The 23,909-nt window shown below is 40.6% G+C and overlaps 1 protein-coding gene and 1 long non-coding RNA gene across 6 annotated transcripts in view; one reads left to right on the forward strand and one right to left on the reverse strand.

The window, feature by feature from the left end:
* Positions 1-7,322, forward strand: LOC143209113 (uncharacterized). Its single transcript, XR_013009047.1, has 3 exons — positions 1-148; positions 396-610; positions 699-7,322. It is a non-coding gene; the product is annotated as an uncharacterized LOC143209113 (long non-coding RNA).
* Thw (chitin-binding domain protein thawb) overlaps positions 1-23,909 on the reverse strand; it is a 37,190-nt gene that overhangs the window by 11,912 nt on the left and 1,369 nt on the right. For 3 of the 5 annotated variants that reach the window (XM_076424381.1, XM_076424380.1, XM_076424378.1), the window contains exon 1: positions 13,484-23,814. The exons of 1 other annotated variant lie outside the window; for it this stretch is intronic. The gene's annotated coding sequence lies outside the window, so the exon portion shown is untranslated. Of the gene's footprint in view, positions 1-7,007; positions 23,815-23,909 lie in introns of those variants that run through there. One more of the 5 variants, XM_076424379.1, reaches the window with a different exon arrangement.

Below are 23,909 nucleotides of genomic sequence, written 5' to 3' on the forward strand. Positions count from 1 at the left end.
ACCAAGGGAATAGAGAGACGTCCGTGTCACATTGGAAACGTGGTTCAGTGACATTCAATCGGACATCACGGCTCGCCTGGGCTCGTTGTCGGAAGAACAAATAGCATCATGTTGTCGAGGGGGATGACGCAACCGAGCGGAGGACACGGTAGGGAATATCTTGTTCATTCTCACGGTTCACCGATTTACCGGACTTTCAAAATGATTACGGTAGTCATTAACTTGCCAGTTGGCATTTGATGCGACGCGCAATTTATGGTTAATCCTTTGGGCGAACCGCGATGAGTATTATAATGTCGTACTTTCACTCTCTCTCATTCACGGCACCGTTCAGCCATCCCGTACCGATATGATCCGACGATCGTTGTCGTTGATCTCGAATATTTACTTTCAAGGATTGTGTACACCCCCTACCCCTGACGCTGCGCCGTCGCGGGACGAGATTGATTCAGCTATTAACAGTTGTCGAGCTCGGTGATCACGACGAACAGTAAAAATGCCACGGATCTTCCCCCCGACCGCCCACCGAAGGGAATGGAACTGCGAGAGGACGACGCGACGTTGAAAAACTGCAACATCTCTTAAAGTTCAGTCGAGAAAAAAGAAAAAGGCAGATGTTCCTTATCTCGCGACTCCTCATTTATCCTGGCGATCTCGACCATCAAGTTGATTTCAATCAGCCTGTAACTCTGTTGTAGATCGTTGCGCCGATAGTGTTTCGTCAATCAACCGGAGATCGAGGATCCTTGTGCATTTCTGGCATTTACACGTTTGTACGAACAAATGGTTAAACTAGACTGCGGATCTTCAAGGATGTCAGAATAATTTATGAACATTATTGCATTATTTTCGACTAGAATTATTCGAAGAAGAAATAATACATTATCGTCCAGATGAAGTTGGTAGATTTTATGATATAAAAGTGTCGTGGGGCCATTTTTTCATACACGATACCATTTTTGTTACTCGTCCGTGACACCGTAACATGTTAGGCGACCGTTCGGCGCCCGTTTCGCATTCTGAAATTGATGTGGTTTTAAAAAGACGACGCTACATTATAGGCAATCAAAGGAACCGTCACCACCCTGTAGATTATGTTCCACGCCAACCGATGACACACGACATACACGGCGACTGGTCACCAAGATCGTCAGTTTTAACAGCTCCGGATTTTTATTTATAGAGATATACGAAAGTGAACGTTTACATGAACAATCCTCAGATGTTGAAACGTCTGAAAGAAGGTGGACTTGGTATAATATTAAACGAGGCTGAAGAAGCTAAGAGGCATTTTTTACCGTCAGTGTATTTAAATGTTCGCCATTTGTCTTTAATTTGGCGTAACTTCTTTATTATTTCATTTGTTTCTTTTCACATCATATATTTTTCAAACAGGTTTCACTTTTTAAATCATTTCTGACCTGTGTCGCGTCTTATCTACTTTCTGTGCTTAAAATAATTCCCCCGTAAAATTTTTACGTCGTGCTGTAGCTTACTTAGCATCAAACCGATTGGAGGTAATTTTCGTTCATTGTCTTAGAAAATTGAATATTTATGAGGCGTCGTATAAAACAACTATTATACTTTGGAATTGTGAAAAAGTGCACTGTTCTACGGAATAATCGACGGCAGCAGAAAATACGAGCAACTTTCTCGTCTCCTTTTAACAGAACAATTTTTTAATGAAGTTAACAATAAGAACAAATACAAAACTGCAGACTTTTATGCGAAATAAAAATTTTCCACCCGAATTGCAACAGACTGGAATGAACTAGAAAATGAGAAATTTACTAGAAAATAATGTAACAGTACTTTTTCAAATTCTTCCGATCATTTTTGTCATGGACGCATAAAATCCGCTAATAATCTACCGCGTTGAGAAATTCGCAAAACGCGAAGGGAAGTTTGTAGAAAAGTAACGCAGCTGTCGCAAAGCAAACAACTGGCCGAACAACTTTCCGCAGTGGCCCCCAGTGCGCATTTTTGCCGGTGCAGCGGTAATAATGGGACACATTTCGAATTTTCCAGTAATATCGGAACCCGAAGAGTTTGCGAACAGGAGAAGGGAAGCTTGCCGCACCGGGCCTGGCGGATAGCGATGTTGAAACAATAGCCGGCAGATAGTGAAACAAAACTTGGCGTCTTAACGAGCGCGTACTCGCATACGTATACCGCCTTCCTCTTTTGTAATGCTAATTCAAAGGAGGCAATTATTTCAGGAGTAACCGGTAACCTTCTAGTTTCTCGAACGACACCCGACCCCGGCGCGCGGCGCGCAGCGTCGTCCTTAGAAACCGAACGGATAGAACGCGAAAGTCGGCCGCAAAATTCTCCGTCCACGATCCGGATGATGCTCGAGTAAAATTTTAACGAACAGGGGATAAGAGGGAGGGGGACGGAAAGAAACGCTCCAGAACACGTCGGTTACGACAGTCTAATTATACTCGGGCGGTATTCGTCTTCTCTTTAGCGATGGGACCAAGCGCGTCACGAGAAATATCGAAAGTTAATGCTGCTGCCCACCAGAGGAAATGCTCGATCAAAATCGTGAACGTAATCTCCGAAACAATTGCCCGACTAAAAGCGGCTGTTTTACGTCACTTCGTAAAACTAATGAGAACATATTTATTCACTATTATCACTCTATTTTTGTATGGGACTGTCGCCAACTAAATTAGTTCCATTTTTCTTATCAAAATGACACTAAACGCGATATGAGTTGAACAGTGTTTATTGGTTCGAATCTGGTCTGGGCAACTCTGGCTCCGAGAGCTGATGACGTAGAAACGGTTACCCCCACCTGGCCGGCCAGCGCGAGTCCTGCCCGGAAGGGCCACCGGAGCGCGATAGTGGGGGTAGCTGATCTACATTATACATTGAATATAAATATTAGGTTGTTCAAAAAGTTTCTTTCTTCTGTCCGTTAATGTTTTATTATTCCTTAAGCTTTCTTTTTCTTAGCCATGCCATCGGTTTTCTTAAAAACTACTCGGAATTTGCACTGAGCACATTAATCGAGAACGAAATGAACTTTTGGGTCAACCTAGTATAATTGAATCGAGTGATTGCAGTTTTAAAGTACATTTCAAAGGTCCACTTAAGTGTGAAACGATAAAGACACGATAAACGATAAAGAAAGCGATAAAGATAAAGAGTTCTTTTTTTAACGATAACTCGCATTTTCTTGTAGCGATCGTTCCGCGGTCCGTTACATCATTTCGATGCACGGTTCCGATCGTAGACCTCGCTGGTTAGAAATCGAATGGAACGATAGCAAAGCGCCGGCGTAAGGATAACAATCCAATGAGTAAATGAATCGAGTCAGTAGATAATATCGTGGCCGTGTTGCGTGTTGGGAGAAACAAATTACTTTTCCCAATGAGGCTGAATCGGGAAAGTGGAAGCGACAAGATCGACTGTGGTAGGATGGAACTCGCCGCGCCGCGCCGGTTAAACAGCAGTTCTCGTTAATGGAATTTCTATCGGTAAATAAAAACAAAATCCAACCCCGTTATTTCTATGAAACCGAAAGACTAATTTCGTTCGTTTTATTGTAACATCGCCCGTCTCCGATTCATAAGATTGCTCTATAATCATTATCCCGGGCTAAAAACTTGCATTAGGCTAACAGTCCTGACCACGACGGTTGGGAGGCTGCGCTCGATTATCTTATCAAGATGGTGAAATCATTTAATGACTGTTCTCGCAACGAACTTGCACGAGCATTTACCGGCTCGAATTTACAGACGACTTTTCTATTCCTAATGATTTGATTAGGACACAATAAAACGTCAAACGTCGTTGTCTCGATTTTGAAACGTTCGGCGACTTTCTTCATGCAAATTCAGGTCTTTCCTAACAGAGAAACTATACTTTAAATAATCTTTTTTGGAATTTCTTTCTTTTCTGAGATGTTAGAACAATTTTTAACCCTTAGCACTCGAATGGCGAGTCTGAGGCGTCACTAAAAATTGCTGTACCTTCATTGAAAATATTGTTTACATTATTAAATATGTAGGTATCTAATCAATAACTAAACATTTAGATATTGCATGAAGTATCACACCAATTTCATGTCCATAAAATTTAAAAAATTGTGGGGAATGGATATATTCTAGGACGGAAGAAATGTTTAATTTTGGAGTTAAAATATCTCCGAGTGCAATGGGTTAATTTACTACGCGAGACGCGAAAAAAATTTTTGAAAGAATTGCAATCGGTCGGAACTACAGAGAAAATATTAATAGTTATTGCGAACAACTTTTTTATGGTAAAGACTAGGTATTTTTACTTTTTCCTTCGTGAAGTCGTTTAGTTTAATCGTTTGCAATGATAAAGGGTTCGCAATAACTTGATGAAAATATAATGGAAACTGTGTTCGGATTCGAATGATCGTGCGCCAGCTTCCCCTTCTATCATTCGTTCAGCTTCATCGAGGTAGACTGCAACGAAGTTCATTACGTGAATCATCCGTGACATTTTTCAGGCGAGTTTGCCGTTATTTAGAAGAAGAAATTTCCCTTTCCATTTAGAAGCAACCAAGGTAAATGGTACCATTAACTCGACTCTGTCCGCCATCTCTCGTTATTTTTTGCCTCCGGATGCAGTAACTTCCACTACATTAGTTACCTTGGCTGTCTGTTTGAAAAGTTCATCGTCCGAGGAATGATTTACAGTCATCGATAGACTGCGGATCTCTATGCAAAACAGAAATCTTTTTATTTTAATTTCTTTAAATGCATAAAATCCGTAGTCTGACGATGACAGATACACACCAACCGACAATTGATTGCCCAATTGAAACTTTCGTACCTTTTAAATTTGAATAAGAATCTTTTTATCCGACGTCCGCGTGTTCATCTTGCGGGATTTACGGTTATTACAAAGTTTGTCGAAGGAGCGTCATGTTTTTTGAACTTTTCCCATGTATAGGTGCCACCTTACGTAAAGCATTGTATTCATTATGGGAGAGTTCTTGTAACTTGGTCGCCGTTCCTTTCGTGACTGAGTTTTGGTGCCATAATCCTTTCATACTGAATTATTTGGCACCATGTTTTTCTTTTTACATTTTATCTAGATAATACCTGTCACTTCCGGTGATGGGAGACTTCGTACGTGTAAACCGAAAAATCCATAATGGATGCCGCGAATGGGAGTACATTGTAGTGCAATCCCTGTGTGCCGTTTATCCTTGTCCTACATTTAGTTCTAATAACCTCTTACACACAAAATTTATCACTCTATTTCAATTCTTTAATTAAATCTTATTAATTCTTCAACGTTTTACGAGGAAAAATTTGTCAATGTTTTTATGGACGTTTCAATTGATAACATATCGTATTAGACCGAACAAATTATGAATAAACAACAACGACTTCACAACCATTAATAAATTATAAATTAGCTGAAAAATATGTACTACAAAAAGTAACTGGCTACGGAGTGTAATTTGCGATAAAAAGTCTAGTACGCAATGTATGTATTAAAACTTGCCTCGGTTAGCTTTTAAAATTCACATGCTCTTTTTAGCAATTATCGAAGCTTTCGCACCACAACAACACATCGTCCATCACTTTTTCAACAGATGCAAAGTTTGAATTGTTACGAACTTTGCGGTGTTTGTACGCGGATTAAAACAATGCTTACACCGAAGTTAAATGATTGAATTATACCTGCTCGCATGCATGAAACTGGAATACAAACCAATATATGCACTCTGACGTTCCATAATGAATGCTCGAGCGGAGGACCACAATTAACGAGGGGAATTCGTGTACAAGCTTATTCTATCAATTACACACAAATTCCGGAGATATTTTATTATTACTTATGCGCAGAAAAGTGGACAAGTGTAGCTATGTCTGAAACTATTTATGCGAAATAAAAAAGACAAGGAAAATTTCCTTTTTACAAGATTTTTTCACAGCAGTAAGTTACTGCTCTTTTTTTTTAAATAAAACTAGAAAAAAATGATACAGAAAGAAATCATACGGCATATGTATAATTCTAGCTGGACAAAAATAATTTTTCTCAATTATTGAAAAACATATTTAATTGAGAAAATATATTATTAGACATACTGAACCAAATAATTCTAACAATTATAGCTCATTATTTCCATTTTTTATCCATTAACGACTAGTTGAATGTTCCGAAAATTTTTATGTTGTGCATTGAAAAAAATGGAAAGTAAGCACATATTAAACTAATTTATATTTTCTCGTTTTAGTTTAAAACTAAAAGGAGGAAGCAAATAAAATGAGCCATAATCAAAAGCGTTTTTTTAATGAATGAATTAATAAAGTAAAGTTATACTTTGACTCTCTCAAGCATACTCAAGCTGCGATATTTTTGTGTATTTTATCTATATGAATTACTTAACAATGTCGAAGAAAAATTAGCCTCTATACAACCTGCTACTTTTAGTGAGAAATCCGATCCGATTAGATCGCTTAATTATAGCTTGTAATACGAATATTATATGTAATTAAGTTACTGTAATTATAATTTTTAAAAAAAGTTATCATATTAAAGTCATATTCTTATATTCACAGACTTTACCTTCTATAAGTCAGAAATATAGAAATATAAGAAAAATATCCGTTTGTTATAATTTTTATGTTCAATTCCTTTATAACAAAAAACTAAATATCATAATAGTAATTATCAAGTATCAAGTGGATATAAATTATTCAAAAATAATTTTGTCCACCTAAAATCGAAACATTTACCACTGGTAACACAACTCGAGATTATTTTGAACGGTGGACGTAGTTTGTAGATAATCGTACCCTACGCCACGATTTCGGCGACTGTATTTTCGATACAGGAAACGGAGTTCGCGCGATCGTTATGGAGCAGTGTCTTATGAAACATCCTGTTCACGAATATGCATGCATGCCCAAGGAGCGTACGGGACTCTCGAATGGTAGTCACGGGTACGGGAAGACAAGCTCGGCTGTTGGAGAGAAGCGGAAGTATGTATGTGTATAGCAAAGGCCTCCTACCGTGGTCGTTGGTCGCCGATACCTGCGGCGGCGGTGGTGGTATCCTGGTATCGTGTCCGCGGTGACCCCTACCGCTAGGGAGAATCCGCCCGCGTTTACGATCCCGACTGCAGAAGAAAGGTCATTTGGGGCCACTCACCGACGCCTTTACCGGCGAACGAAGATCGTCGAGATATCTTCAGAACGAATCTGATTACCGTCTCTCCCCCACGGCAGAAGATCTTAGAAAGCGGCGAACCGACACCGGGAACCGATATTGAGTCATGTAGAGAGACGAGTCGTGAATTCCCTAGCGTCGAGTCGCGATCCCAGCCAATAAAACGCTCCTCAACGTCACACTCCGTCTTTTACCGCGTGCTAACTATCACCCAAGGGCTCGACACACACAGTGGTCCACGTTAGTATTCGGACATGCGACTTGCATCTTTTTGAGAAGTTAGAACAAGAAGAAATTTCGAAAAAATTCTAATCGGTCGGAATTACGAAGAAAATGCCTGTATTGAAAATTTAAAAAATACAGTTTTCTTTTCCCTTTGTGGCTATAAAAAACAGAAGCCTAAGAATACATACAGGGTGGTCCATTTATCTCGAGACAGTCAATGATTACGGAAACCAGCAGGAATATGAAAAAATGTTTTACATAAAGTATTCTTCATATGAAGGGGCACATTTAATGGTGCTATGCACATTTTTCTATAATGGCCCTTTAAGGGTCAAAAATATTATTATTTTTCGATGTAGTCTAAGAATATGAAATAAAAAATATGGGTTTCCATTTGAAAAAATGAAGTTGCCCTTCATCTGACCCTCAAAGGACCATTATGGAAAAATGTGCATAGCGCCAGTAAATGTGCCCCTTCATATGAAGAATATTTTATATAAAACATTTTTTCATATTCCTGCTGGTTTCCGTAATAATTGACTGTCTCAAGATAAATGGACCACCCCGTATATAGATATACTAGATATGACTATTAAGAGATTGTAGGTAGTATTAATACCTTTCCGGATAGATATTACAGCCTTCATCCGTAATGATTCTAAATATCGGATTTCGCAGAGGGACGGAACGTGAATAGTTTATGGAGATACGATTGCGAGCTCCGAAATGACGTTAAACGTCGCATTTTATTATTAATGCAACGTTTCAACCCGAAGAATCGTGTCGCGGTCGTCGACCAGCAATATTTGCCCCGAGCGAATATTTCTGGCGTATAATTTCGCGACGAAATTGTCATCTCGGATGAGGAATGTTGAAACAGTAACGCTGTGATTACCGTTCACAATCATAGAAAAAGGCGGTTCCCCGCAACGGTCCTAATTTTCGCCGATAATAAATAGCTGGCGGTGATGGAGAGAGAGACTATATTTTTTAGAGGCGGTCGTTCGGGCACGACGCAATCCGGCGAAATTTAAACAAACGTTTTCGCAAAGACTCTGACGGAACGGATTTATATTAACAATTGGTTAACTCTGCTAACAGAAACAAAAGATTTGTAATTGAAACCGCGCGCTGGCTTTGCGTCAAATATTCCTCGCATTCCTCTTGGTCAGGAGAAAAATCGGATTCTGCGAATTCAGGTGGTAAACTCAATTTTAATGATAGATTCGATTGCTTAACCACTTTAATTCACTTTTATATTCATTTTTACAAGACTGGTCTGAATGTGCATTGAATGCGTTATTTGAAAACGAGCCGAACTTTCGGGACAACAAATTTATTTTTAAATCTGTATAAATAATTTGGTGACCCAGATGCGGTGGCAGTCAGCCTGTTAAGGATGTTCTGGAGATACATATATAAAAACGCAACAAAATTTTTGAAAATTTGACAAGATATAATTCTTACTAAATTAATGCAATTACCAAAGTTTGGTTTCACTGCACCGTTTAAGAATTATAGCAACTTAAAATTTACACATTTTAACACGTCTTCTTATGGAGAATTCATAAAATTCCACCTCAAACCCTATTTAAACCTTGAAAAAACGCAACTAGAAACTCCAGAAAGAAAAAATACACCCAAAAATAAAAATATACTCATAAATGGCTTTCATTGCCAATATATTGATGGATTTCTTGTACTTTTGTCTCTCATTGTACCTCCAGAACATCCTTAAGACGATGTGGAGTAGTTATGAGCAAAGAGTTGGAAGGAGTTCAGAGGTCAAAGGATAAGATGTTTGAACAGCCGGGATATTAGATTCATTGTATACGGAATATAAATAAAATATTGATTTTCCGCCGGTCTGGATACAGGGAACGGGATAATTCGATTTCCATCATGAAATATAATACGACGCCTTGGAAGAGTGAGTGAGAGAGAGAGAGAGACGAGAACGTTGGGGGTTTCGCGAATCAATTGAACCCATTTAATTACGTGTATTGCGCATCATTACGCGAGACGGAAGCGGAGCGACCGGCTCGTACGATTTATCGAGCAGGCGTTGATCCGGAAGACGGGCCCACTTTCGCCGCGGCGCGTTGGCGAACACACCAAGGAGTCGTGAAGAGCATAGAGGAGCGGAGAGAGGAAAGAAGAGAGGAGAAGAGAGGTCTCGCTGTGCCACACGTCGCGCGTCGCACTCTACCTACGACCTCACAGGACACTCGCCTAGTTTCACACATGCGGCTATGACTCCACGACCTCTCTTTCAGACCGGGTGAAACGCTGATTGTCCTCCGCGGCGACGCGGTTTTCTCGCGTGTCGAGCCGAGGCATGACAAGAGGAGACAACGGCAACCAGCTGAAGAAGAGGAAGAGGAGGAGGAAGGCTGATCGTGTCTGGTAGCAGGAGAGGCTATGACATAAGTGAAATTAACAAGCACACGTGCTACCGGTACACACGCCAGGGACTTTCAGAAAGGACTTTTTCGCGATGGTATCGCAGCTCCCCCGCCGCGATTATCCATTACCGGGGCTTAATCATAAAGTAATGAGTATAATACGGCCGTGGGGTTTCGCTTGTGAAATATTTATGCTCACCGAAAAAAAAACAACCGGCCGGGATGCGACGCGACACGCGGCACAACACGGTTTTTATCTAACCCCGGTGTCAATTCTGTTTCGGCACACGTAATTATGACATTGTTCGACATCGCGCGGCGAGCACCGAGCATGAGAAGCTCAGTCGTCGAGATCCTATCCTATAATTCAATATTTTGCGCAAGTTTGCTCGTTGAATATGCGCAAGCAACGTTGCTAGCGTCTCTCTTTATCTCTCTTTCTTCCGTCCTCGTCTCCTTCCTTTTTGTTGTGCCGCGTAATTATCAGGAAGGGGAAAAATTTCTAGATGTTTATCATTCGAGCGACTCGGTAATGAACTGCGAGAAATTGGACGTAATAGCTAAGATCGTGTTGGTTGAAACAATGGACGTTTTTTGGTTTCGGTCCATTTGCGACGTCGCGATATAATTAACCTGTTAAACCTTGCTCGGATCGAGTCAGGGTCTTGTTCGCTTCGGCATGAAATTTTGGAGCTGCTCGAGGTACACCGCCGCGTGGAAGAAAGTATTTTATTTTAATTTTCTCACCGTGTAATTCTATCGTTCTGGGAACATTTACCAACTGCGTGTAGATTATTTCGGTCACTCTATAAATAACTACCCCTCGGGCGAGGTGTTTGATCGAACACTTTGAAGGTTCTGCTGTAAAAAATTCGAGTATGTTCTAGAAAATTGTTTTTTTCCAAAAGGATTGAATTATATGCACGAATAATTTTTATTAAAAAAAAAAAAACAATGTAGGTTAGATGGAAATTTAGGTCATACGAAACAGAATAATACTTGACTACACTATCAAATTCTATCGAAGATGTTACTTTGAATGTCCGTGAATGGAAATTTCAAAGAAGCCCTTCTCCGCGCTTAATTTGTTTAACGTAGATAATGGCGAAAGAAGCGCCCAGTTAATTATCATATTTCGAAATATTAAGTGTTATATAAAGTGATTTAAACGCCTAGTTGAGAGGGTAGAGGAAGAGATGCGCCGTTCATTTTCTTAGGAGTAATTAAAACGAGGCATTACAGGTATTATGTGTCTCAGAATGAAAGAACATTGGTAATTGCGTTCTAATAATTTTAGCGCCTCGTCGTTAAAATTAATGCCGTCTTCGGCAAGAGCCCATTATCCCCGACAACATTCCACTCTTTCTGTACCCTCCACCTTCTCCAACCAATTTACGATTTCTTTACAGAACATCTCAAGCAGAAGTTGAAAGAAAATGCAAGTTTAACAACGAATCGAATTAAAATTGAACAAAGAAATGGAAAAAAATAGATTTTTTATATGCACAAACGAAATGTAAAATATTTCTGTAGCGAAGTACGAAGGAGAATTTTGACGGGGATTGGATTACCGGGAAGTATGTATTTCGACCGGATTCAGCCGGAGCGTGCGGTTAACTTTAATTAGGCACATTTGAGAAGCAAGATCGGCATTCAAGGTGGTTAGTATTTTAGTTGAACGATCTCTCGTTTTCCCAACCGGGAGAGTATGACGCTTCCTACGTAATCCACGGGCAACGGATTCCGCTAATTTCTCAGGAACGTAAAATGTTACGTCTTCGAATGCTAATTCACCCTATACGCGGCGAGTACAGTAATGCATCTTACGTTATTAATCTGTAACAGCGGCGGCTTTCTCCGGCGCGAATAATGCGAGCACAGACGAGGAAAAAAAGGAGCACGAGGGAAGAGGCGCCTCGGCGAGGAGAAAAATGGATTTAGTTTTACGCGTGGAAACCGGAACTCGGAAGCGTGTGCATCACGGATTTATAGACTCTGACGTGTGTGACACGTTGCCGAGACGCGGGTTGAGCGAACTACGTTTCTGGCTTCGTGAGATGCAACGCAATGTCGACCATGGGAACCCCGTTTTCTTTATGTTTAATTAATCACACTCATCATTATATTGCACGCCGGAGTCATATTGTTTTAACGCTTAAACTGCTGTTTACGACACACCTGCTGCCTGCGCTCGCGAAAATGGGTCAACGATTTTTCGATTCGAACAAAACGTCCGACTCGAATCGAATTATGTATCTCGGAAACTTGCAAGCTGTACATTCGGTATGTGCGAAATTGTGTTCCGCCAATAATTTTAATTGTGTTCTTCTATTTTATTAAATTTAGAAACGTATTCATCTATTTCGACGAACACGGAAAAATTATTAAATGGCGTTTCAGGTGTTAAGACATTTTTAAAACGAAAAAATGTGTACTTGCCTCTCTTTCCGAGAATAACAGAATCTACTTGAATCTAGTCGTTTGATAGACAATTCCAGATCGAATTGCCAAAAGTACATTTGCATGCGAATACGCCTTGCGTAACCGACGGTGGGCCGTAATGGATGCGTCGGATGCAATTTTCCCGTAATTATCGATGGGAAGTTGCCGAGGAGACTTCACGGTTTCCCGCCTTAGGAAACTTTTAATCTCTCTTTATGGAACAACGGAGTTTTTAATCCCCGCCGCGCCCTACAAGAAAACTGGCCGAGAAGAAAAAATGAAGATGTGACCAAGAAGAAGGAGGAGGAATCGTTTGCGTGTGAATTCGAGTGGTTGTTAGTCGACGACGGATATTTTTTTTGTATATACCATATATTCTTATAATTTGGAGGTACATTTGTTTGAGACTCTCTATACGTTTAATTGTTCACGACGCCGATGCATTGAAATGTCAAAAGTGTCGAGTTTCTTGTGCGCTTCGATGGACGCCGAACGTAATCAAGGAACATGCCGCACTATTCGCTACATACGTTTTCGGTCGTTATCGTACATAACACTCTTATGATATATACACGATACAATTTTCTTATCCCTGTCCTTACACTGTATTGAGATCTATTTAATCCAAGAACGTAACAACAAGTCATCCGTGAAACGTTCGAAAATCAATGCAACAATGTTAGGAGAAAAAAAAAGATCAAATCGCTAATTCGCTAAACACAGAAATTCTACGACAATCTATTCGGATTGTACGACAGTCCAATTATCGTTTTCAATCAGTCGCTCGTTATCACTGTCGGAGATCGCATCACTGAGAATCGCGCGAACAACACGCAAAAAGTACAATGATCCGTGTTCAACGATAAACGTAAAAACGATTGCTCGCACGATTACGTGTAACGAGATTCGTGTACTCGACAAGGTCGAATTAGTGGAACAGATTCCTCACAGCTAAAAACTAAAAACTAAAGAAGGAGATAAAAGAAAAGAGAGGCGATCGTGTAAAGCGTAAACCGAGGGACACGCGCGTGCCTCGTTTCCTGGCCAGCAAATCCCCGTTCAATCATTCGCCGGTGTACAAACGCGCCGCTCCGGGCGGCATGGCAATCCGTGCGACATCCATTCAAACGAGCTTCGAATCCGCTTGTGTGATCTGTTCGGTCACGCGTCTCGCGTCTACCCATCGGTCGTAAATCAGCGGGCCGAGACCGATCTCGGGGGAAAAAATCGTAGTTAGAAATACGTACGTGACGTGTGGATGGTAAACACTGGATCACAAGGTTGGACCACCACCCCGAACTTCCTCGTGTTTGTTTGTGGTCGGCTCTCAATAATACGGAAAAGCACACATCACCCGTGACCGGAGGAATAATCTCTGGGTGCTCTAACGTATAACTGACCGCGCGAACCCGTGGCCGGCGCACGGAGGTTGTGTCGTGCAGGTGCGAGAGGAGCACAGCGTACCGGCAGGTAAGCACCGGCGCATCAGAGAGACGAAGAGAGGGAGCCGCGAGCTAGGAGGAGACAACAAAGTCGAAGGGCCGCGTGTCGTATCGTATATCGTGTCGTGTCGCGAATGAGACGTACGACGATACTGAGGAGCCGTCGGCTAGGCATGCAAACCTCATAGCCGCGCAAGGATCTCTCGATCCTCGCCTCCTCGTCTATCGGACTATCGCGGCTCCGCTCTGCCTTTGTCCCTCTCTCCCATTCACAGAACGATCGCCCCGTCTTTTTCCCGTCCACGAACCCCGCTCGCTTCCTCGCTTTCTCGCTTCTTCGTTCTGCTTGATCCTCCCTCTGATGTTAACCCGCTCCTCTCGCCTGCTCCTGGCTCCTGTCCCTGTCCCTGTCCCCTAACCCCTTGCGATAGCCCCCTAACCGCGCGCTAGGTGCACCGTGGTGCATCGGGCGAACCTAGCGCACGCGCTTCACGCGCTGCTTACCTTTTACCATCCTCGCACCCACTCTCACCTTCTTCCTCCCCTTCCGCCACCCTCGGCCCCTCTCCTCCACCATCACTACGTGTCCTTTCTGTTTCACCATTCTTCCTCTTTCTATCTCCCTCGCGCGAAATTTTTCCGCGTAACCCTCGCGCGCTCCATCTGGTCATCTTCCTTCTATGTGACCCGATGCTATCTCCGGTGCTTTCTCTTTCTCCTTCGTTTCTCCCGAGACAGTTTCTGCTCGAAGAAATGTGTATTAGCCTTCCTAGCCAGTTCCTCTTCGGCTTTCCTCCTCGGTGAATCCTATCCCGTCTTCTTTTGTCTCCTCCTCTCATCTCCTACCTGCTCCAGCTACTTTTTCCGTTTTTCTCGCTTCTCGGCAAAAGATTCGTCTCTTCCTCTCGTTCCCTCGAATCTTCCCCTCCCGCCACCGTTTGTTACACTTGTTGCGAGGATGTTACAGCCGCTTTCTTTTTTCCGACCTTTCTCGCTCGTCCCTCGAGCTCCATTCCGAAAGATTACGCCGGGCTTCCTTAATTACTTTTCTCGCGCTTTCAGCGTTTTCCGTCGCAACCCCCGCGCGGAAATTAACCCTCAGTCTTACGGTTATTCGCGCGGCTGCACTCGCCACGGTTGCATCGCTGCTAATTATTTCGTGGAGGAAAAGAAATGCTTTCGGGACGAGGCTGCTTCGGAAGATGAATATTGATAAGGCGAATCTCAAGTTTGAGGCCCAAAAAAAGCGAAATACCATCCTTAAATTTCTTTCTTCCCATTACAGCAATTCACGGTTCAATTTCACCGAAATTTGAAAGCTTGGACCAGTAAAAAGATCGCCTGATTGCCCGCGGAAAGTGCGAAAACATGCTTCCACACGATGGGTGGAATTGTGATGATAAGGTGACTTTTCTCGCGGTTGAAGATTTCGAAAGTTTTCCCAAGAAAGTTTTTAAGGAGGATTTCATGACGGGTCGAGGGGTTGAATAACCTGTTGACCGGGTAACTTTCTGAACTTTCTGAACGCTCGCATAACCGTAATTAACGTTTTACTTCAAAATTCAGGGATCGAGAGAAATGAGCGGACTGTTGAATCGCGTTACCGCTTGCGACAGCTGTGCGATCTCAACTGGGATGGCCAAACGTTTGGTTTTTTCCAGCATCTACATAATTGCACTTTTGTTATAGCTTTTGGATTAATGGCGGTTTCGATAGTTCTAATGTTTCAGACGTCAAGTTGATTCGTAGTGCCCAGTTGACAGGTTAATTGGTGAATAGAAACGCTCGAGACACCGATTAACGCGTCAACCATTATACTGATCACCATATATACTGACCGTTTTGTGAACCTTAACAGTAACGTTTTAGTAAATGAAATAGTTAATTCAATAATGAAAATGCAAGTTAACATATAACTTTAGATACGACGTTTACATATGATAAAAACATTTTTCGACAGGCGACGTGTTAAACACAGTTCAAAAGAAAGTAAACTGGATACGTGACACAACTGTTGCGCAAGACGGAAGCATCTCGAGTGACATACAAAAGGGGAAAGGAATTGGTAGGAAGTTGCTGGTCGAGAATAGAGTTGGGCATTGTTTGAATAAAAAAGTCTGCCAAATCGAGATCGAAGAAATCATGATGAAAAATTAGGAAGATAGTTTGAACTGTCATAACCTTTCAACCCCCTGAAGCACGCAAAAAAGAAAACGATAGTAATTGAAAGGGAATTTTCAAGTTGAACAGCAACGAACTTACTCACTGTCTTTGATATTTGAACGATCTGTTTAAAATGTTCGCGTCAATTTGCAAGCCGGAGTGAGAGTTAATTCAATGGGGTATACTTAGACGATGATTTCGCTCCCTAATGTCCACTTTGGCACTCGACGGTGTTGCGCTAGAGCCTTTCATCTTGGATGGCTCCGGAGTATTCCCAAACCATGAAGAAATCAAGGGGATTGCGCACGTTAGCGTTACGAAATCGCGGCGTATCCACGCATTCGATACGAAAGAATTCCCAAAAACCCTTCGCCGGAACGGACGGCTGGCAATTAGAAATCTGAAACCTCGCACAAAGGACAATCGCTGTAACCGTTCTTATCCGCCGGGAATATGTTCACACGTCCCGCTGAAATCACGGTCGCGTTTGGTGCGCGAGAGGAGATGAGATACATGCTTAAATAACTCGATACAATTTTTTTTTTTCGTGTACATAATTCCACAGTTTATGAGAACGTAATTTCCATCCATTTATAATTTATACAAGAGAAACTGTTTATTTACGTGTTTGCGTGTCGGTCGGTCTCTCTCTCTCTCATTCTTTCTTTCACTCTCTCATTGTTTCTCTTTCACCCTTTCTCTCGCGGTTGACTCGTTCACTCACTCGCTCTCTTTCTGTGTGTGTACAAACGGAATAATTTTATTCATGTCCTTGTTATAAACTCTACGTTGTGGGAACGAAATTTGCTTACAGGGGTTTCGAAAGATGCGCTGTACCACGGCGAACGAGAGGATTTCTAAGCCGAAAATTATTCTTTTATCTTCGCGCGATCATTGTTCGCGAACCATTCGCGCCACCGACGATGAAAATCGCGATACAGGCGTGCTGTATGCTCGATGAATATTCTCCGCGAACTGACACGAGAGTCGTCCAGAAACTGACAACCGAACACACGCGCAGAAAAATGTACAAAAAATTGCTTTAAATCTAGATTATCCAAACAGCAGTTGCGTCTTCGGATCGAGATGAAATACGAATTCATTGAAGTTCGTCTTGTTCCTTTATTTATTCGAGATTAGATGATACATAAAGAAACAAGACAAATCTGACATCATTTCTGTTCCGTTTCAATCCAAAGATCCAATTTAGATAATCCTGTATATTTAATGCACAATATCCCTATACATGTTTTACTACTAGTCTGTACAATCATCTTTATCGAAATATTTCCGCTACTGCGACATCGATCTTTGGCCCAGGAGCATTCTGAACTGACCCCAGTGGCAAACGACGCCAGAGAAATACGCTATCGACCTTGCTCCTTTTACGTACAATGCCATGCCAGCCCGAAACCGACATATAAACCTCTTAAAGTGTAGGAACGGATGAAAATTGCTAGGACTACATGGAGGATACTAAACATTTCCAAATCCTTCGATGGGATTCGAAAGTTGTGTCACTGGCCAAACTTCACGGTTGGCAAGACTTTTGATTCTAAGGTACACTCTCAACGATCGTAACACAGCGAGCAACTTTTGTACAGCATTGCTGCACCGCGTACGCTGGTGCACACTTAAGCGTCCGCATTCGGTCCTGGTTGCGGACGCTTATGCAGGGAATGTTGCTTCTGTGAACTGTGAATTCAACTAAAGAAAGGACAGAGATATATTTGTAATATTGGGAGAGGGGGACAGAGCAGCGGACACTTAAGTGTGCACTGCGTATTGTACAGTCCTCGACAAAATAATAAGACACCTAGCACATATTTTTAAATTTCTTATATTTAAAGGTGGAAAGTGTACACTCCGTTATATCCTGAATACTACATATTACCTCAAAAGTAAACACGCAAAATCTTAGGATTGTATCCCATACCATAGCAAAATTAGAGAAAGATACGTGAACACGGACTGACATTGCTTCGACAAAAGTATAAGACATTTGGCTTATTTTCCAATGATGTGACTTCTACCATTAAGTGTTCTACTGCGAACGTATTCAGACGTTGAATCTTGTTATTTTCTTACATTATAAGTACATTTATTACAATGAAAAATAAATAATGGGTCGAGGAAAGTAGTTAGATAAAAGTGAGGTCGATCGAATCGTTCTATTGCGCTCGGAAAAGTACAGTATTAGTAAAATTTCGAAATTATTAAACAGAAGTAGGTGCGCGATATATAATGTGTTAAAAAATCCAAGTGCTTATGAAGAAACGAAAGGAAGTGGAAGACCTAGCGTTACTTCCGATCGTGATAAACGTGCAATTTTGCGTGTTGCGTCGAATTTTAAGGACACAACAAGACAAATAGCCGAAGAGCAGGTGTGAAAACAAATTTAAGAAATGTACATCGCATTTTACAAGGAAGCAAACACATTAAACGGAAGAAATTAAAACAACGGCCACCCTTAATGGAGAAACGCGAAGCAGCACGACTAAAGTTCGCTTGTGAACAAGTCCACTGAATAAAAAACTGGAAAAAAGTTAGGGCCACCGTAACCACAGGGCTAAATGGGCTAAGCCCCGGGGCGCAAGCCTTTTGGGGGCGGCAATTTTTATTGGTGTTATATTTTTTTGTTATTAGTTTAGTAATTAGATAAACTTCTAGCAGAAGTACAAAAGAGAAAGTGTGCCCATGATGACATTTACTGAAAATTTGGGTTTCTGGTCAATAAAAAAATTTAAATGAAGACACAATCAGAAAGAATGCTGCAAAGTTGTGCGAAACGTATATGGACGACCTAGAAAATAATTTTATTGAAGAATATTTATTGGAAAATAAAGGATAAATAAGGACAATAATTGACTCGATGTTAAATAAGGACAATAATTGACTCGAAAGTTGAGTCTACATTTCCTAACGTGGCCACAGCACTGCGCATTTTTTTAAGTATTGCCACTACAAATTGCAGCGGCGAAAGATCTTTTTCAGCACTGAAAAAATTATTTACGGTCTTCTTTGGGACAGAGCAAATTAAATGCTTTGAGTATCTGATGCATAGAGAGTGACGTATTTAATAACTTAAATATGTGTGATATTATTAATCAACCTGCAAAAGAAAAAGCTAGGAAAATAAATGTATAAGTTACTTTTGTTGTTTGCTATAAAGTTTGTTTTTGTTCATATAGGTTTTTTTTAAAATTTTGTATGAATTTTATGTTTTTGTTTAGTGTAATGGTAATAAATTGACTTTTTCTAATTCTGACACTTTCGTATACCTTTGCCGATCACCCCGCTCCCGCTAGCCATCCCGTGTATTCTCTTATGAAGAGGGGCGCATTATTTTTAGTAGCCCACGGGTGCCGAATATCTTAGGACTGCCCTAAAAAAAGTAATTTGTAGTGTCGAGAAAAAATTCAATCTAGATGGCCCTGACGGCTAGGCCTACTACTTTCATGATTGCAGGAAGGAAGAACTCCATTTACGTTGCCGTCAAATGGGTGGTGGCAGTGTTATGATATGGGAAAAACAGAAATAAACTTTTTATCAGGTCGGATGAATACTAATAAATATATTAAACTAATAGCAGATCAGTTAAACAAGCCTGCAGCTCGTATCACGCGCTGTGACTATATTATTCAACAGGATAATGCAGCAGTCCATACTGCAAAATCTGTGAAACGATTAATTTCTTAAAAAAATATTAATATTTTGGAATGGCCCGCTCGTTCCCCCGATTTAAATATTATAGAAAATGTGTAGGGAGATTTGTCAAGACGATTCTACGCGAATGGGAGACAATATAATAACGTAAATGAACTAAAAGGAAGTATAAGTCACAATTGGACACATTTAGAACAAAAACGAATCAGAAAGTTATATAAAACTATCCCAAAACGATTACTAGACGTAATTCAATTCAAAGGAAGTATCACAAAGTATTAGTTCTGTATTTTTATTTGCTTAATCAAACATTTTTCTGTTAGTGTCTTATACTTTTGTCGAATTAATGTCAGACCGTGTTTACATATCATTCTCTAATTTTGCTATGGTACGCGATACAATCCTAAGATTTTACATGTTTACTTTGGAAATAGTATGTAATATACAGGATACACAACGGAGTGTACATTTTCTACCTTTAAATGTAAGAAATTTAAAAATATGCTAGGTGTCTTATTATTTTGTCGAGGACTGTACGTGTCTCATTAAATGGAAAAGAAGAAACGATGACACGCGAAAAAGTCGCGCTAGAATTGACGGCACGGTTCTCATTTTCTGGATGACCAAGCAACGCGAAAGGGATAAACGCGATCCTCTCGTTCCGTTCGCGATCCATAGATCACGGGTGCGATTGGTGCAGCGCGCCTTTTAGGGAACAACACTGCGGGTCTACTACTGAATATCGCTAAATTGAATATTCAACATCGTTACGCGACTGGCCCACGTCGTTGGGAAAAAACTCTGTCCTGAAATGATCGGTGACGTATTCATAGAAACCCGTAGAAAATAAATTGTTTCCTACACCTGGCTCTCTGTCCGCGTGTTACAGCTGCGTTTCAGAAGCTATCGGTAGACACGACGGTCACGTGAATAAAAAATAATGCTACTTCGCACAGAAGTATTGTCAGGAAAGACAGCGATCGATTTCGTCGGCGCGTGTCGCGAAGTTTGTCTGTTCTCGAGAACAATCGGTATAGTATTGTTTTATTTTTCTATTGTTCGTCGAACGCACACTGGATCGATTATACCGCCGAAATACTCACACTCTGTCGTCGCATAAATCCTGCTCGAAATTTGCATCCGTACATTATACGCTTGTATACTGGCAATGCACGCAATTACGACAGGCAAGGCAGTGATTATAGCATACATGTTTTCTGTTGGGTCATTTCACGTCTGATCGATCAGAATTCAGAAATTACCAATTTGCTGCACGGGAACTGGCCGATCTTTTGTTCAACCGCTATTTGTTTACGATCGATTTCTTGCACTTTCGCCAACGAAATCATGTCGAACGTAATTATTGCTTGGCTGAGTCGTAAGTGCACTGTGACTTTTTCTATAGAATCTTAGGAGAACCGGGACTTTTTCTAATCTCCGTACGTTATATTTGATCTGCGGGGTCCTGATCCCACACTTATAATGTATATCTCTAGCGATCGCGATAGCCTAACAGTTAGCATACTCTTACGTTAACATATTCTCTTATTAGTCAGGGAGGAAACGTTTGATTCCGGTTTCAGCAAGTTAGTACTATAAACAGTATGTATACGTATTTGTATAAACGTTCGCAGTGTAGTTACAAATAATTATCGCTCGTCTTCGGGAAAATTTCTATTTCGTCATATTCTAAGTGGTAGTGAATTAGATTGACTTCGTACCGCTTTATTATCGTACGAAAAATACAATATAAACGTAATGATCTCAATTGTACGTTATATAATAATATAAGTTTAAAAAACGATTCAGAATAAAATCGTGTATAAAATGTGATCGTTGATCAAGTCTTTAAAGGAACGTTAAACGAAGATTCATGACACCGAAAAATTGTTAGCGATTTTCGTTCGCAAAAGTGCGAATCAGAATATGTATGTATATGTATGTCCATTAGCGAAAGTGGCCATTTTCTGTGCAACAACCTGGTATTATCAAAGTTGCTATACTGTCAGTCAAGTATAGACCTCGTATTCCAATCAATCTCAAACTATCAATTGATTCTTACACACATTATACCCTATTGATGATCGAAGGATGGGGAACAGGGGGGGGGGCGCGAAGGAGTCAAAACGAATGACCACATCAAAGAAATTCTATCTCGTGAATTCAACGTTAAATGACCCCATCGTACTTTTCCCTACCTAAAAGTATTTAATATTTGTTTCTTTATTGTTAACATGATACACGTTTCTAATTCTCTGTGTCGCATAAACATTTATTATTCACGTCCACGGTATCGTTCATTTTTTTTTACAGATAGCGTGTTTACAACGATACTAACTCATCTAATGACTTCTTCCCACTCTCTTTTTCCTCTCTGTTTCTGTTCAACGTAATTCGGAACGGGTCGCGAGTTAATAAACTACAGAATCTACAAGAGAATCTACCTTAAATAATTCGAATAATCCGATTTCGATTCGACTTCACGGCTATAGTACAATGTTACAAGCATGGTTTCGTGGTGGATCGTCAATAATCACCGGCGGATCCATTCGGGTTTGTCCGCCTGAGCTGAGATCTAGCGATATAGATTAATAATGTCTTATATTATACGTAAAGTAAGATCAATCGATGAACGAGCAGTTCGGGTAATGCACGTTTCTTTCTTTCTTTTTTTTTCGTTGATTCAGAAACGTCGTTACAGATCCCGCGCCGTGTGGTTCCAATACGCTAACCCAAGTATCATTTAGTTATCTTTTTTTTGTTTGTTTCACACGGTATACAGGACTCAGACTTTCTTAAACTTTAGTAATAATGCTTACTGCGTTTCTTTTTTTTCCTACCCTCAGTTAAATCAACGTGGCTTTGTCTGAAATCATATTCACGAGCTCTGAATTGTGTTCGTGCACGTTAAACATTTCGATTCATCAGGCACCCAAAAAAGGCTGGCTCTAATCAGATCTCTAACACGGTTCATTCTTCTTGGACAGTTGTTTGTCAAACGCACAAGAAATCTATATTCGATAATGGTCCAAGGAATTTCATATTTTTCAGGATATATTTATTTGCTGAAGTGCAACTTTTAGGCGAAACGACAGCGACCCTCAATTCTTAACTAATTTCCAGTGTTACTCGTTAGTAGACCACAGACGTTTGTACAAATTGCTACTTTTGGAAATCAGAAATCGTTTTACGAAAACCAGCGTTCACTGAATTGGAAGCGCAATGACAACGGTAATGATTTACGTGTTTGTTTCATTTTGTGCTCTACGAGGTTACATTTACTTATTATTACATAATATAGTCTGTTTATTAGACATACTATTGTATTGTCGTGTGATGTCATACAAGACACATTCGTTTCACAAGAGGGACATTTTAGAAATATTGATTCAAAGTGTTAATATGAAATAGCCAAACGAGATAACACAAGTATACATAGATTAACACATTCAGGCAGTTTAGATATTAATAGCTTCTTATAGTTAAATCGATCAATTTTGTTAAAACATTTATCATTGAAGCAGGCCCTGCAGCTTCACAAAAGATCAAGAATGACCACATGATCATGCTGTTTATAAAACGTCATTCTGAAGTGTATAATATTATTTTAGGAAAGACAATCCGTGTTAATGAATCCCAATTTACCCGAAAATACCCTCTACCCTCCATTTTCTTAGTTTCTCTAAATTATTAATGTATTCTTTCGTATTATTAAAACCATTCATATTTCCAAAACAAAATCTTATACAATCGATAACTCTAAGCACGTGACCATACCACCTCCTATATTTGTTAATAGCGACAACATGATCATATAATAAGTATTCACGAATCATCTGAATATGTTAAAAAGAACGAACAAATGTAATCTCAGCGAACCATCCATTCCTCGTCGTTAAAGAAACACCAAGAAGAAATAATTCTTTCCACTGTTCAATCGGATAAAGAGGAAAATAGCTTTCTTGGGAACCCAATGAGTCGTCCAAAGTTATTAACAGAATGAAGAGATGTACATAATAAAAGTGAGAGATACAAGAAAGTTTATCGACACAGCATCGACACTTAAAATCATATTCCATTATCTATTCCGATTAACTAGTTGGTTAGCGGGCATTGTAATCTGCTACGACCCCCAATTCGAATTCGACCGGACGCGGACAATGAGAAAAGGACATGCACACATTGGTAACAAGTTCCTTGTACTTTCCTCAAACGTAGTTATTTTTCAAGAAACGAGAACTAGATTACAGTAATTCTTCAATCGAAGTCCCAACCAGGCTTGCCATATTCCGCGCGTGCCAGGCCCCTTACCGCTGCGCCCCTCGCCACGGTACTAAGCTGAGCCCGCCCCACTCTTCCCACTACACTGACACGTACCGCGTGGAGCAAGCTAAGTTAGCGG

The sequence above is a fragment of the Lasioglossum baleicum genome, chromosome 5, assembly GCF_051020765.1.
Source record: "Lasioglossum baleicum chromosome 5, iyLasBale1, whole genome shotgun sequence".
Lineage (NCBI taxonomy): Eukaryota > Metazoa > Arthropoda > Insecta > Hymenoptera > Halictidae > Lasioglossum > Lasioglossum baleicum.